The 16,951-nt window shown below is 39.5% G+C and overlaps 1 protein-coding gene across 1 annotated transcript in view; it reads right to left on the reverse strand.

Moving 5' to 3' along the window:
• ZMAT4 (zinc finger matrin-type 4) overlaps positions 1-16,951 on the reverse strand; it is a 365,911-nt gene that overhangs the window by 71,790 nt on the left and 277,170 nt on the right. The gene's annotated exons all lie outside the window — the stretch shown is intronic.

Genomic DNA, 16,951 nt, shown 5'->3' on the forward strand with positions numbered 1-16,951 from the left:
CTTTGCTGAGTTTCTTCTTAGTTGTTCTGTCCTTTACTGAGAGTGTTGTGTTGAAGTCTCCTACTATTATTGTGGAACTGTCAATTTCTCACGAAAGAAACTCTTGATTACTTTTTTTTTTTTTTTTTTTGCATGGACTTAAAAAGTTATAATTTTAGAAAGAAACAAAATAGTTTTCCGTTTCTCAGAGGGCAAGTTTCTCCTTATCTTGCATCTTTTTGGAAGAATCCCTTATTTTGTCAAATGAATGCATGCGACTAACAAAGACCATAACTATTTGAGAACTAGCGTAATGGATACATGGTCCGAGAGCCTTATGAAAACATGTTGCTGAGCGCTTGCAAAATACTATCCTGGTTCTTGAGCCCAATGAAGGGCCTTAGAGCAATGAAGAAAGAAAATGAATTGCTTAGTAGCCTCAGAAGATATTGTCAGTTTCCTCGTAGCCAAAACTGCAACTAAAAAACAGATAAGTAGCTTGGGTATTGATGGCGTATTTTGTTGTTGTTATTGCCCTTTTCTTGGTCAGTATCTCACAGCTGAGGACACTGGTTCAATATAGGCAGTCCCCAATTTACGAAGTATTATGAGTTATGACGAACCACACTTACAACAGTCCTTTTTTTTTTTTTTTGGTACATCTTATCGTTAGTAATATAATAATAATACATACAATGTTGCAGCACATAATTTGCTGATATTATCATTCTCAATCCAACCCTTAAAGACAAGTAAGGATCGGATTTATAGATTTATAAAGATACTGCTAATACACTGTCCACAATAGCAAAAAGATGGAAACAACCTAGGTGCCCATCAACAGAGGAATGGATAAACAAATCATGGTATATCCACACAGTGGAATACTACGCAATGATAAAGAACGATGAAGTCGTGAAACATCGTATAACATGGAGGAAGCTGGAACTTATTATGCTGAGTGAATTCAGTCAGTCACAGAAGGACAAATACTGTATAAGACCACTATTATAAGAACTCAAGAAAAGGTTTAAACACAGAAGAAAACATTCTTTGATGGTTAAAAGGGTGGGGAGGGAGGGTGAGGATTATTTACTAACTAGATAGTAGACAAGAATCATCTTAGGTGAAAGGAGGGACAGCACACACTACAGGCGAAGTCAGCACAACTGGACTAAACCAAAGCTAAGAAGTTTCCTGAATACAATCAAACACTTTGAGAGACAGAGTAGCAGGGGTAGGGGTCTGGACACATGCTTTCAGGGGACATCTAGGTCAATCGGCATAATAAAGCTTATTAAGAAAACCTTCTGTATCCTACTTTGGTGAGTGGTGTCTAGGGTCTTAAAATCTTGCAAGTGGCCATCTAAGATGCATCAACTAGTTCCAACCACCTAGAACACCAAAGACACAAGGAAAGTATTAGCCCAAGAGACAGAAAGAGCCACATAAACCAGAGACTTCATCAGCCTGAGACCAGAAGTACTTGATGGTGCCCAGCTACCATCAATGACCGCCCTGACAGGGAACACAACAGAGAGTACCTGATGGAGCAGCAGAAAGATGGGGTGCAGAACTCAAATTCTAGTAAGAAGATCAGACTTAATGGTCTGACTGAGACTGGAGGTACCTTGGAAAGCATGGCCCCTGGATTCTGTATCCGCCCAGAACTAAAACAATTTCTGAGGCCAACTCTTCAGACAGGGATTGGACTGGACTGTGGGACATAAAGTTATACTTGTGAGGAGTGTGCCTCTTAGCTCAAGTAGATGCAAGAGACCACAGGTGAGATAGGAAGGCAGAGAGGGTTAGGAGCTGGTGGATTGGACATGGGGAATCAGAGACGGAAAGAAAGTGTGTGCTGTCACAGAATGGGGTAAGCAATTAGGGTCACATAACAATGTATGTTTAAATTTTGTATGGGAGACTAACTTGAAATGTAAATTTCATTTAGACTACAACAAAAAAAAAATTTTTTTAAATGAAAAATATATTTAAAAAGATACTGCTAATAAAATGCAATAATAATGAAAATTATAAAAAAAGAGAGGTATTCAACTTAAGTCAGAACTGACTCATGACAGAGTTGTCGAAATGGAGCCCTGTCGTAAGCCAGGGACTACCTGTATATCAGATTGGTTACCAGTGTAGTAGCCAACCCTGAAGTTAAAAATCCAAGTAGATTTCTAATTCTGTAAAGCGTAAGTTTGCCCACAATGCATAATTGGAGGCGGAAGCGCACAAATGATTCCATTTTAAAACCTCTGCTCATCTTTTCTGGAGCCGAGTCCCTGATGATGAAGCGTTGACCAAGCTTCTTTAGACAGTGTTCCATCTATTAGCTTCATTCATAACAATAATGGGCAAAAACCTGACCCAGATGATGAAGGGACTGCCCTACAGGGTGTTAAATAGGCTACTATGAATGTTCATCCGCTACTTTTCTTGTTGGATTTGATATTAAACAGAAATTTAGATTATTATTCATATTACTCATTAAATTTATATTTTTTCCCATTAGTGTTCCCAATGCCTTGCCAAGGTGTCTTTGAGAATTCTAATGCTCTGGATCCTTTTCATGTTTCTGAAAGATGAGAGCATGTTGAATCATGCAAAGAGCAATACATCTTTCACTTGTTCCACTTTCCCCCTCCCTCCACTCTACCTCAGACCCCTACAGGCCCTCATTCAGGCCCCTCCATCCATTCTAGCTGGCTTCCTGGACTTCAGAATCTCCTCACTTCCATCTGTCACATGCTCCACTGCAGGGTAATCCTCCTAAAGCATAGATAAGATAGGCCATCCATCTACTTAAAAAAAAAAAACGCCAGGGCTACCAAGAAAAGTTCAGCTCTGCCTGACATTCAAGGTTATTTAGTATTTGATTGAATCTATCTTCCCAGCCTTATCTCATCCACACACCCAACCTCGGCTTCCACCTGACTTCATTGCTAGTTATGGTCACGCTTTACCCCCATCTCTGTGGCTGATCTCTCTGCTCTGAAGAACGTTGTCACCACTTTTCACATGTCCCAATGTTAACTCCAGTTGGAAGCAATATTTCCTCTATTTTAATTCCTAAAGAATTATGCTAAGATGGCTCCTAAATTCCTACTTTTTAAAAACACTTCGTGTTATTTTTATTTCAATAAAGGCATTATTCCCTCCCAGCTCCCTCGCATTCCCCAGACTTTAAACCCTTTGAGGTTACAAGGTCAAGTATAGACACTTCCGTATTCTCTGTAGCCTCCAGCACAGGGCCTGGCACGTAAGAGCGACTTAGTGTGAATGAAATAATGAATGAATGAATGAAAGAAAATGATCTCTTCTATATCACGCTATTTTCTCACTTCATCCCTACCCCAATAATATGACAAGAACATGAGCCATTTAAGCAGCATAATTAACCCAAAATGTGGGCTCCGAAGATCAGAGTGAGTCTCCGTGCAACAGCTGAGGTGTCAAAACACATTAAAAATAATAATGCAAAAATAACCAGGTATAATCTAAGCTGAGTATTTTCTTCTGGCACCTCTTCCCCTACCATTCAATTTAGAATTGTGTTCTATAATTATCATATCTTTTTAAAGGTCCTATTTCCTGCTGATTCTTAACTAGATAAAATATATACAGCTTTCAGAGAATAAAAATATTAGTGTAAGGAAGGAACTAATGCTTTCGTGTTAATTGATCAAATGTAATAAAGATACACCTTAATTGACACAGGAATTTTTTATCAAGTATTCAGCACTGGGAAGTGTTCAAGCACCCATCTGAGACCCATAATTCTGAATGCACCATAGAAATTCGAGAATTTGAAGTGTGGCCTTTTAGTTGGTTAAGAGGAATAGGACCACTCAAACTCAACATGCATTCATTCAAGATCTTCCATCAGCAATATGGAGTCCCTGGGTGGTGCAAATGGTTAAGGGTTTGACTACTAGCCAAAAGGTTGGCAATTTGAACCCAACCAGAGGCACCTTGGAAGACAGGCCTTGCAATCTGCTTCCAAAAGGTCACAGCCTTGAAAACTCCATGGAACACAGTTCTACTCTGCACCACACAGGGTCGCCATGAGTAGGAATCATCAGCAACTGGTTTAGTTTTCTGGTTTATGAGCAATAGGTTGTTTTGGATACTGTGGTGGCACAAAGAAGAATAAGACAAGGACCTTGCCCTCAAGAAGCTTTAGACAAGACCAAGACTGAGTAAAATGTAGCAGGGCTGATAAGACCAAATGCCCAGCGCTGGAATTCATGCTTAAGAAGCAGGCTCTGAAAGTTTTTGGTAAGGGGGCATGCATGGCAAGTTAAGCATGAATCATATACAGGCTCTGTCTCTACATGGAAGGGGCAGCTGTTAAAGGGCTCTGAAGAGCCAACTTGTCTACCAAATCCTGTTGAAATTATATCCAATTTTTTTCTCACCTTCTTCCCTTTATGTATATCCCCACTGCTACTATTTTCTTTAGTTCTGGTTAGCATAATTTCTCATTAGATTAAATTAATAGGCTCCCAACAAGTCTCCTGCCTCCACTTTAGCTCCGTTCTAATACAGCCCCCATGTTGCTACCTGTACAGACCTATTTAAAAAAAATACAAATATCAGGATGTGCTTTCCCTATTGAAAATCTTGGAATCATTCCCCATCACCTTCAAGGTTAAGTAGAAACTGCTCTGGGGGTTATTCAGCTGCCACCCTGATCTGATCTTTACTTCTTCATCTACTTCTCTCCCAAATCTGGCCTTAGATTCCAGCCATTCCACACAGCTCCTGGAAGGGCCCTGTTCTCCCTGCCTCTATGCCTTTGCATAGGCACAGTCCTCAGCCTGCAACTACCAGTCCCCTCAGCAGCTTAGCCTGGGTACCTTCTAGTTGTCCTTCGAGCTCAGCTGACTCCTCTGATTTTCAAAGTCTGGGAGCTCCACTTCTCGACTCCCACTGCCACCTTCATCTCTCTATACTTGCCCACTTAGACAAAGCTTAATCAATGGCCAGAATCCTCTGTTCTGAAATGGAGACTTGAATGAGATACTTGTCAGATCCATTTTTCCCCTTCAGGCCTGAATACATCTAATGCCTTCCCTTTAACACCCCAGCTGCCATGCAGGAGCCAACATGCTGTTCCTGAACTTGTTGTCTTACTCAACTCAATGACCATCAAGGAATTTCTGCCCTCACATCCATCCACCCACCCACCCACTGCCAAAACTATTTAAGGTCAGTTGTTCTCTCTCACCAGGATTAAAAGAGTTCCATGTTTTTGCTTTAGACCTGCCAACCATGAATGAATGCTACCATAATATCTGCGAGTGGTTTGAGAAACGTGGCCTTAAACCAAGAAAGTGGTAAAGGGAACATTCACAGGAATGACAGGTGCAGCCTCCACTCTTGGGCAGAGTAGGTGACGTAGAATAGAAATGAACCAATCCCTTACATAAAGTGCAGAGCTTTTCGATAAGTAAGATGAGATGCAAATACCTAGTGTACTTAGAATAATATGAAAACGTCTTTCAATGGCCTCTGAGGGTAGACAACGTGATCCCTGTCTCTTATCTGCCTCATTTTTTGCCCTGATCATTTGCTTCAGCACTCTGCGTTTTGTTTGTCCCCCAAAATTTCACCTCATTATTTACCACCATTTCTTTCCCGTTAGCAATTATCACAGCCTAAAAATAAATCTTTTCCTCAGTTATTGTCCATCTTCTTCTCAAGATGGAACTTCTCTGTTTTGTTCATTGTAGCATCTCCAGCCCTTTGTGCCTGGCACACAGTAGGAGTTCAATAAATATTAGGGGAATGAATGGATAATGGTGAATGAATGAATGCATAAGGGAGTCAGGGATGAAACAAAGAAGTAACGTATAACAGGCTTTCTGTTTCTGAAACCATGAGCCCAAGCTACCTGAGCAGGACTTCTGCTCCTACCATCTCCCATGCAGATTGGAAGCCCACCATCAAACACGCAACTGCAATTAACTTGATTCTCAAATCTTTGGAATCCCTCAAGCCGACTGGTATGTCCATACACAAAGGGAATGTGGTGGTTGAAGGAAGGAAGAAAAAATTGTTTAAAAATCATGTGGAGATTCTCATGCAGTCTTCAGACAAGAAAGTCTACCCTGTCTCCGTTGATCCCAGCTCTGACATCCATCAGGCCAGGCTCAGGTCTCAGGCTGTGGACCTCAGAGAAATAGTATTTTCTATTGCCTTGTTCTCATGAGAATGGGCAGAAATCTTTGTTATATTTTAATTAAAAAACAAAACAAAGCAAACAAACACAAAAACAATGAAATCTTTGGCACCATGTGTTTATCACATATATTAATTCCACCTGTAGGTGAGATACTTTTAACTCCAGTGTCCATAGCAAGTGGGAGCATAGTGTTTGCCAGACAGGTCAGTTGTTCACTTGCATTCTGACCAGTTGTGGTGGCTTTAAAATAGTTACGTACTCTCTGGTATTCCTGTTCTCAAAAGGTGGCGTCTAAATCCCCTTCTTTCCCCTTCCCCAAATATGGGCTGGACTTAGTGACTCTCACCAAACCAAACTCACTGCCATCGAGTCAATTCCAACTCATAGCAACCCCACAGGATTTCCAAGGCTGTAAATCTCTACAGAAGCAGACTGCCATATCTTTCTCCTGCGGAGCCGCTGGTGGTTTTGAACCGCCGATCTTTCAGTTAGCAGTCGATTGCTTTAACCACTGTGTCACCAGGGCTCCTTGGACTTAGTGACTAGCTTCTAACAAACATACTGTGAGGAAGTGATGCTGTGTGAGTAGCTTTCACCTGGTGTTCTCTTGGATCACTCACTCTACAGGAAACCAGCAACCAAAAGGTAGAGACAGCCTAAATGTCCATCAACAGAGGAAAGGATAAACAAACTATGGCACGTAAACACAATGGAGTACTACTCAGCCATAAAGAGGAATTAAGGCCTAAGACACAACTAAGCTACAACATGGATAAACCTCGGAAACATTACGCTGAGTGAAACAAGTCAGTCATAAAAAGACAAGTATCGTAAGATTCCACTTTTATGTGAAACATCTAGAATAGGCAAGTGTATAGAGACCAAAGTTTATTAGTGGTTACAAGAGATGGGCAGGAGGGAGGGAAAATGAGGACTCAGTGCTTAAGGGGACACTGAGCTTCTGTTAAGGATGATGGTAAAACCTGAGAATGGAGAAGGGGGATGGCTGAACAACGTGAGGAACGTAATTAATGTCACCAAACTGTATGTGTGAAGATTGTCGAAACGTCAAATACTTTGTTATGTATGTAGTCACCACAATTAAAAAGAGAGAGAGAGAAAAGAAAGAAAGAAAGAAAAAAACCTGGGGGAAGCCCACGAAGAGGAAAAACTGAGTCCTCCCACCAATAACCAGCTTCCCAGTCATGTGAGCGAGCCACCTTTTCTTTCTTCTTTTATTTGGCTTTTTGAATTTACCCATCAGTCTTCTTGGTCTTCAGTTCTATCGGTTTTGGCAAAAACATCCAGCCATGTAGCCACCACTACAATCAAGATACAGACAAGTTCCACTACCTGCAAAATTTCCTCTTTACTGCCGTTTTGTAGTCAGCTCCTCCTCACATCCCCATCTCTGACGACCACTAACCTATTTTCCGGAACGGAGTGCAACACCTTGAAAAACAGTTGCTCCAGCCCTCATCAAGCTTTCTGATGACTACAGCCCCAGCTGATATCATGGCTGCAATGTTATAAGAGACCCTGAGCAATAATTGCCAAGCCATACCCAAATCCCTCCACTGAAACTGTGAGAGAAAATAAATGTTAATTGTTCCTTTAAGCCACTATGTTTTAATGTAATTTGTTATACAGTAATGGATGAGCAGGAGCCCTGGTGGCATAGTGGTCAAGAGCTTGGCTGCTAACCAAAAGGGCGGCAGTTAGAAGCCCCCAGGCGCTCCTTGGAAACCCTATGGGGCATTTCTATTCTTTCCTATAGGGTTGCTATGAGTCGGAACCAACTTGATGGCACCTGACAATGACAACGTAAATAAGCTCTTGGCTGCTAACCAAAAGGTCAGTGATTCGACCTACCAGTGGCTCCATGGGAGAAAGCTGTAGCAGTCTGCTCCCATAAAGATTAAAAAGCAAACAAACAAAAGAACCAAACCCGTTGCTGTTGAGTTGATTCCAACTCATAGAGACCCTAAAGAACAGAGTAGAACTGCCCCATAAGGTTTCCAAGGCTGTAGATCTTTACAGAAACAGACTGTCACATCCTTCTTCCACAGAGCAGCTGGTAGGTTCAAACTGTCAACCTTTTGGTTAGCAGCAGCCTCTTAATCTCTTGTGTCATAAGATCTCCTCCTGTAAAGATTACAGCCTTGGAAACCCTCTGGGGCACCTCTACTCTGTCCTATAGGGTTGCTATGAGTTGGAATCAACTTGACGGCAATGGGTTAAGGGATAAGTATTACCGTTAAACAGGCTGCCTTTGAAAACTGTTCATTTTTTACCTAGAAGCACAAGCCTTTAGCATAAGAGGTGAAAACATTTCAGAAATAATTTACATCCTTTAAGAAGCCCAGATTTTTCACTCAGGAGATGCCCCACTGTGTCATCACTTCTAATGTTTACTGAGGATCTTGCCTTTCTAAGATATTTGTTCCCAGTTGGATGTCAGTGTCTTCTCTGTCGCTACAGTTTCATCTTCTTACTCTTTGAATAACCGTTCAGCTTAATGTATTGTATTTCCTTCATAAGTTCTTCTTTTGAAGGGGAAATAGGAAATGGCAATACAAAAGTAACAACTAAGAGGGCACTTCACGCACCGAAAAGAAGTTGAATGCCTCTTAACTCATGCCAGCTTGTGCAAAGGCCCTTTTGTCACCCTAAAACACAGGAAACCACAATCCAAGTAACCTTATACAAGCAACCCAAAACATGATCTAAGTGGAATTGCTGGAGAGAGAAAAAAACAAACAAATAAACAAAGAGTACTAATTTCAAAATGATTCAGAATTTCTATGCAGAGATTCTCGAATTTAATTCCAGATCTCTGATACATGTATCTAGCCAGACATTGTTCACATGCAGTTCCATTTGGGGTCATGAAGTTATGCATAAAAAATATCATTTATACAACTTAATTTTATTTTCTCTGATGAGCCCCCGTGTCTGCTAATGGCAGGAAAACAAAAACATAACCTAGTCATATTTTAGAAGACCCAGTCTAATCCAGTCATTTACTCATCAACTTCTGGAATCCAGATGTCCTCCTCCCCTCCCGGATCTCCTACATCTCTCCTCTCAGGTTTCTCTTCATTCCCTTCCTCCCAAACCCAAGTCAGCTCCCTTGGCTCACACAACAGCTGCACAGGACAAGTCTCCTCTATCCTCAGTCCTCTGCTGGCACCTTGACTGCCTGTGTCATCCATTTCCCAGTGCAGATAATGCCCAGTCCTAGCTCAGCTACCACAGAGCTCCCTAACACTGGCCATCTCGATGAAAGTAATGCATTCTCCATCTTAATCCACCTGCTGAAGGGTGAGCCCACAGCCATTTGTAGTCCTTTCCCTCTCTCCTGCCAGCTCTCATCTTCAAATAACTTTGGAAGTTCACTTATAACTCACAATTATTTCTGGATCCCACCCCCACCTGAACCATGCTACTGGGAAGCCCTGGAAGAGAGAGTAACCTCAGAGCCTTTCCCATGACTCAGTTACACAGGAATAAAACCCTATTCTTCTTGTTGCATCCCCATGCAAACTGCCTTTATGTACACGAATGTGAGAGATTTTGAATTTAAAATATAATAGTTTCCCTGTCTATTGAGCAATTGACAGCCTTCCATTTAGCTGAAAGAGAAGGGAGGGCTAACAGTTCTATGAGGTTAATGTTTTGCAATTTTGGTGTGCCGTATGAATAAGTGTTAACCTTCCACTTAAACCATAAGTAGGATGAAGACCACCACCACCACCAGTTGCTGTCCAGTCTATTCCGACTTATGGCAACCCCATGGGTGTCAGAGTAGAACTGTGCTCCACAGGGTTTTCAATGGCTGCTTTTTTTCCAAAAATAGATCACCAGGCTTTCTTCCGAGGTACCTCTGGGTGGATTTGAACCTCCAACTTTTTGGTTAGTAGCCGAGCACATTAACAACTTGCACCAACCAGAGACTCCAAGGATGAAGGCCAAGGGTACCATTTTAAGAGTAAAAGTGGCACAAAAAATTATTAACAGGCATTGGTTGACCTACAAAAAGAGAATCCAGGACTGTCCTGACCAAACCGGAATATATGACCACCTTCCTGAAGACCTACTTTGCCCCTTCCAGTGGGCCCAAAGCCAAGCCTTGACTCATAGTGTTCATAGAGGCCTCGATTTGAGAGGCAAAGCTCTATGAAGAAAAAACATACCTCTGAGAGGCCACTTGTATTTATAACTCCCTGTGTACTGCAGCCGCTGCCTGTATTAGCAGGATGAGGATTAATTTCAAGAAGCTTGTCTAGGACTTCAAATCATAAAAGCAGTATATGAGTCAGAAAAGGCAGACTCACCTCAAAATAACTGCAACACTGGAGTGAGAGATTTTTACTTTTGGAATTATTTCTTCTGTTAGTTTGCAGATGATAGTGGGTTGTTCCACTTAATCTTGCTTTGGCCTTTGCCCACTTCTTTGGCTATGAATAGTTAGTCATATCAATAGTGACACTCCCCTTAGGGGTTACCTGAGTTACCTGTGCAGGGGGACCCTGGCACCGGTCCAGCTTCAAGACCAGTGGAAAAAAAGGCACTTCCTGATATTCCCCTGGAGCCCAGCTGAGATGGAGGCACGAATGTGGGGAAAACTCCTATATTTAAGGTATGATAACATACTTTGCAAAGAATCCATTCCCAGAAAGCTGAGAGTTGGCTGTGCCCTTTCTAAATTTGAGTTCAAAGCAAGTTTTATACATTTTGAAATATATGTCTCTAAACTCAACTATTTTTAAATAAAAGAGTTCATTATTCAGCGTTCCAGTTAGTCACTGATTATTCGCTGGAAATTGGGGTGCCTGTAATCAGGAGTCATGGATTCTAGCTCTAACTTTGAAGGGAATAGTCAGTTCTCCTCTCTGGGCCTCGGATTCCTGCTCTGTAAAACAAAAACAAAGTCATTGCTGTCGAGTCAATTTCGACTCTTAGAGTCCCTATAGGACAGAGTAGAACAGCCCCATAGGGTTTCCAAGGAGCAGCTGGTGGATTCGAACTATGACCTTTTGGTTAGCAGCCGAGCTCTTAACCACTGCACCACCAGGGCTCCTCAAAAGGGTTTAAATCAATGATGTTTAACATCCTTTCCAGCACTACTAGCTTATGATTCTCTGAAACACTATTCAATTTTTCAAATGAGGTATTTTCTTCCGTGCCTTCAGATGAGAATTACAGAATATCCCAGTTTCCCTTGAAATAAAATAGCTGTGCATTTTCCAGCCTAAAACTTATTTAAAAAAAAAATGATAAAAGTCTGCAAAATGAATATTCTGTCTCCACCTATCTCTAATTTCATAATTTGTACTGTTGCTGTTTCTTTATATCTGTGTTTTATGCTTGCTAGAGAAATTTAAACTATAAAGAAAACCTCTCAAATACATTTTGACCATTGAACTTTAATTCCATAGTTTCATAGTTCCTTTGTTTTCTACATTACACTACAAATTCTGAAAACTGTGAATAATTTTCCTTCTTAAATTACAACTTGGAAGTAGAGACAGGTATCTTGTTTTCTGGAACAAATAACACTAAAGGCTATAAGCATTTTAACAATTATTTAGTCCAATCCCATTTATAATGCTTTGTTATTGTATAAGAATGGTTTTCTTTCTTCTTCTTTATTTTTTTATTTGATTTGCCATTTGAAGCAAAACCTATTGCTAACCCCACTGCTGTTGAGTAGATTCTGACTCACAGTGACTCTGTAGGACAGAGTAGAACTGCTTCATATGGTTTCCAAGGCTGTAAATCTTTATGCAAGCAGACTGCCACATCCTTCTCCAACATTTGAAGCAAAGGAGGACAGATATGCTAATATGGTTCCATGGGGTTTCCAATGACTACATAGTGTGAATACCAAAAAAATGCAAAAGGTACAAATTATTTGTGCTGTTGAATTATATACAAATACATAGGTATAAAGTTATGTGTAAGTCACCAGAATCAAGATCAATGTATAAAAATCAGCTGTGTTTTCTATTTATCAGTAACAAACACATAGAAAATGAAATTTAAAAAATATATATATAATTTATAATAATGTTAAGGAACATAGAATACTTAGGGGTAAATTTAGCAAATGATGTGTAAAATCTTTACATTGAAAACTACAAAACTTTGTTGATAGAATTTAAGGAAACATAAATAATAAAGAAGGATATAGGATGTTCATGGTTTGGAATACAATATTGTAAAGATATAAATTCTCCCCAGATTGATTTATAGATCAGATTCAATTCCATTTCAATATTCCATCAAGATTTCTCTACAGTGATTTTACATGCTGATTCTAAAATGTATATAAAAAGGCAAAGGATTTAGAATAGTCAGTCTTGAGAAAGAAGAGCAAAGCTGGAAAACTTGCACTATCTGATTTCAAGACTTCTTTAGAGTTACAAAAATCTATACAGTGTGGTTCTGGCATAAATAGACAAATGGATCAGTTGAACAGAATAGATGCAGAAATAGATTCATACTTACATGGTCAACCAATTTTCAATAAAGAGACCGATGAGGAAAAGAAAATACTTCCAACAAATTTTCCATAACAACTGGGTAAATGTATGAAAACAAAATTAATTTCAACTCTACCTCACATAATCCACCAAAATTAATTTGAGATACTTCATAATCCTAAATGTAAAAGCTAAAACTATGAAACTTCCAGAAGAAAACATACAAGAATATCTATGATCCTGGGAGATAAGCAAAGATTTTTTAGAAATGACATAAAAAGTAACAATCATAAAAGAAAAAAAAATGATAAATTAGACTTCCATACATTAAAAATGCCTGCTCATCAAAGTTAAGAAAATGAATAGCTAAATCACAAATTAGAGATCTCTCTTTGTTTATACATATCATCTGTCAAACGATTTTTACAAAAATATATGAAAACCTCTACCTATAATCCTACAATTCAATAATAAAAAGACAAACAGCCAGCTTTTTAAAAATGGACAAAAGACATGAACAAGGCTTCACAAAGGAAGCTGTGTAAATGGCCAATCAGCTCCTAAAAAGCGCTCAACATCATCAGTCAACAGAGAAATGCAAATTAAAGTCATAATGAAATACCTTCACATACCCACTAGAATGGCTAAAATTTTAAAGATGGACCAAAACTAATGTTGGTGAGGATATGGAATTCTTACATGTTGTTTTTGGGGCTGCAGAATAATGCAGCCACTTTGAAAAAAAAAAAAACATTTTGGCAATTTCTTATACACTTAAAAAATGCACCCAACTTATGATCCAGCAATTCTACTGCTAGGTATTTATCAAGATAAATAAATCGTACATCAAATAAAAAAAACAAAAGACTTGTATAAGGATGTGCATTGAAGTTTTACTGAAAATAGTACCAAAATAATCCAAAAGTCATGAAGAGTAGCATGGATAAACAAGTGGTGGGGTTTTTGTAGAGTGGGATACTACTGTTTTTGTTGTTGTTAGGTGCCATCAAGTCAATTTCAACTCATAGTGACTCCATGTGACAGAGTAGAACTGCCCCATAGGGTTTTCTAGACTGTAATCTTTATAGGGGCAGATCATCAGGTTTTCAAACGACCAACTTGTCGGTTAGCAGCCGAGCATTTAACTATTACACCACCAGGGAGGGCTCCAGGAATATTACTTAGTGATAAAAAAACCAGGAACTACTTTGCTTTTTTATGCAAGAAATGGATACATTTCAAAAAACATTATACTGGTCCAAAGACACTATATACAAAAGAATGCATACTGTCTGACTCCCCCTCTATGAAGTTTTAGAACAGGCAAAGGGAAGCCACGGTGAAAAAAGAAAAAAATCAAAAAAGCGATTCCCTAGAGTAGGGGGTTGGAACTGGCTAGGAAGGGGCACACTGGATTCTCCCATGATTGCTAACAGGGTGTGGGTTACACAGGTGCGGGCCTTGAACTATCACACTTACTGCCTCTGCATTTTCACGCATCATTAAACAAATTTAAAAAATTGTAAATAATGTCCTGGAAAAACTATTCAATCAGAATCTTTTCAGAAATGAGAATGATTGTAACAATACGAAGGATGTAGGATTGGAGGTATTTTTTTCTTTCTTTCTTTCTCTGTTTATTCATTCATTCAACAATTATTGAGCACCTATTATGTGTCAGTTACTGTCCTGGGTGTTTTGTACATACCAATGCACTGAGCAGACTTATATCTCTGCGTTCAAGATGCTAACAGCCTATAGGCGAAGTAGGGAGAAAGACAGAAAATAAGGAAAACCATAATAAATACAAAAACCATAATAAATATGAAAATAATGTTTTTTAAAAGATGAACGGTACTGTGAGAAAAAAAAAAAGAAAAAATGTTGATCCTTCTGTGGCACTGTCATGTCATGTTCAAACTAACTGATCAGTTCATTTTATTCCAGCTGCCTGATACCGTTTTTTTTAAGAAATGGATATGCTTGTGTTTGCTGATTAGTATGTTTGCCTTTATTCATTAATTGACCATGCATTAGAAGCATTCCAGAAATAGGTGTGTCTATGTCTGTATGTCTGTGTGTGTGTGTGTGTGTGTGTGTGTGTGCGTGTTTAAAAGTGCTGGGTTACCATAGCTGCTTTATTCCTTAAGCTTTTGCAATATTTAATTCATGAATAAATATATATCAGGGTGTTACCTGGGGTGGGTGAAAAGGTTGACTTCAAGGACATTGTGTTCAATGCTAATTGCATTTCACGTGCTACTGAGTCATAGACACACTGAGTTATCAAGTCAAAGAGCAGCCTTTTTGTCTTCTGGACAACAGACAAGCTGCTCAAATGTTACAGAATTCAGATGCCCAAGTCATTAAGATGTGGTTGTACATAAAAGATGCGGCACTGATAACTCAAAATAGACAAGAAGAATGTGCTCTAGGAATAATTCTTCTTTCAGTCATAATATCTGGCACAAAACATAAATAAAGCCCTATTTTTCTCCTTCAGTGCCCTGCCGTGAAGGAGTCACTGATCCAACTTGTTATCTGCCAGTAACAGCAAGCTGTGGGTAGGCCTTCAGCTACGGAGAGACTCTTCCTGTATTTTTTAACAACTCAAAGACCAAAAACAAGAAGCCCTGGTAGCACAATGGTTAAGTACTCTGCTGCTAACCAAAAGGGTGGTGGTTTGAACCCACCCAGTGGTTCTGCAGGAGACAGACCTGGAGATCTGCTTCCGTAAAGATTACAGCCAAGAAAACTCTACGGGATAGTTTTACTCTGTCACGTGGGTTTGCTATGAGCCAGAATTGACTTGAGGGCACTCAACAACAAGACTGAGAACGCAAGAAATCCCTCAACAAAAAGCAACAGTCACAAGGAATCAAGAGCTTCTGTGATGAGATTGTTTATCATAGTATTTCTTGAGCCCCACGTTGTTTTCCTATAGCTAGGAAACAACCATAAAATGTTTTTAATATTTACTCTTGTTTGTTGTTGTTATTTTAATCACATATTTTGAAAAAATCTCTAATCAGGCTCTGAAGATGTATTAATTGGGCCTCCAATCGTAAATCTATACTGTATTACAGGATTCCTCCACTTCACCTTGTTTACTTACTGTCTACAGCTACGTTTCCCTGCCTGGTTACCTATGCGTATGTCATCTTGCTCACACAGAATGCCCTCTCTTCCCCTTCTCCACCTGCTGCAAGCTACCCACTTATCTAGATCCAACTCAAGCCCCTCTCCTTGGTGAAGTCTTCTCCAATCAACATAATCAGAAGTGACCTCTCCCTTCTCTCAGCTCATACAGCATGATCTTCCATCCCACTTATTTGGTCTAGAAGTGTATGGGGTCATTTTCTGTCTGCAATTATCACCCTTAGAAGCTCACAGATAGGTGAGGGAGTAAGAACTGTTGTCTATATGCACAGAATCCAGTTTAAACCAACATTGCTTTCTCAAAATTGAATTGTAAATGTGTTATTTATAGCTTACAGCTATTATGAATGATGGTTCCCTGGCCAGCCCATAAGCATCATCTAATCCATACCATATCTGAGGTGTAGTATCAGTACCACCTTTTACAACATTATTTTTCTAGAAAATGCATTGTATTAGAAAAATATAGTACGTGATTTTGCTCTACTTCTACACTGCCAACATCAAGCTGATCAGAAATGTTTAGGCGATCAATACGTGTTTAAATGGTTGTTGACAACAAAATATTCTAAGTCCCACAAGTTGGTCTATGGTTTCCTAGGAATCCACAGGACTCATCCTTACCCTGTGGTTTCTGAGTCTCTGCTCCACAGCTTCTGTGAAACCTCGCACGAAATTTGAATGCTGCAGTGTTGCCATCAATTGAGAAAATGCCTGTCAGTTGTTGGGAGTTGGAGAGTTCAGAGTGGAGGGCTGAAAACAGTGCCACACAGCACCACCTTACTTTCTAGATATTTCTATTAAAGGGGCTTAGGTTTGCTTTAAACCATTAAACAGAGTCAATTCATTGCTTCATTTTGACTGAATTTATAAAAGTCCAAAAGTTTCAAATAGATAATCATGTTTGGCTTTTTAACCTCTTCTCTCATACTGCTGGTCTACAAAAGCATTCATTGGAGCAGGTGTTTAAAAATAAAACAGTATAAAAAAAAACAACCCTGGTTTATAATTCTGTCTTAGTTATCTGGTGCTGCCATAACAGAAATACCACAAGTGAATGGTTTTAACGAAGAGAAGTTTATTTCCTCACAATCAAAGTAGGCTAAAAGTCCAAATTCAGGGTGTCAGC

Source organism: Trichechus manatus, unplaced genomic scaffold (assembly GCF_000243295.1).
Source record: "Trichechus manatus latirostris isolate Lorelei unplaced genomic scaffold, TriManLat1.0 scaffold00090, whole genome shotgun sequence".
Taxonomy (NCBI): domain Eukaryota; kingdom Metazoa; phylum Chordata; class Mammalia; order Sirenia; family Trichechidae; genus Trichechus; species Trichechus manatus.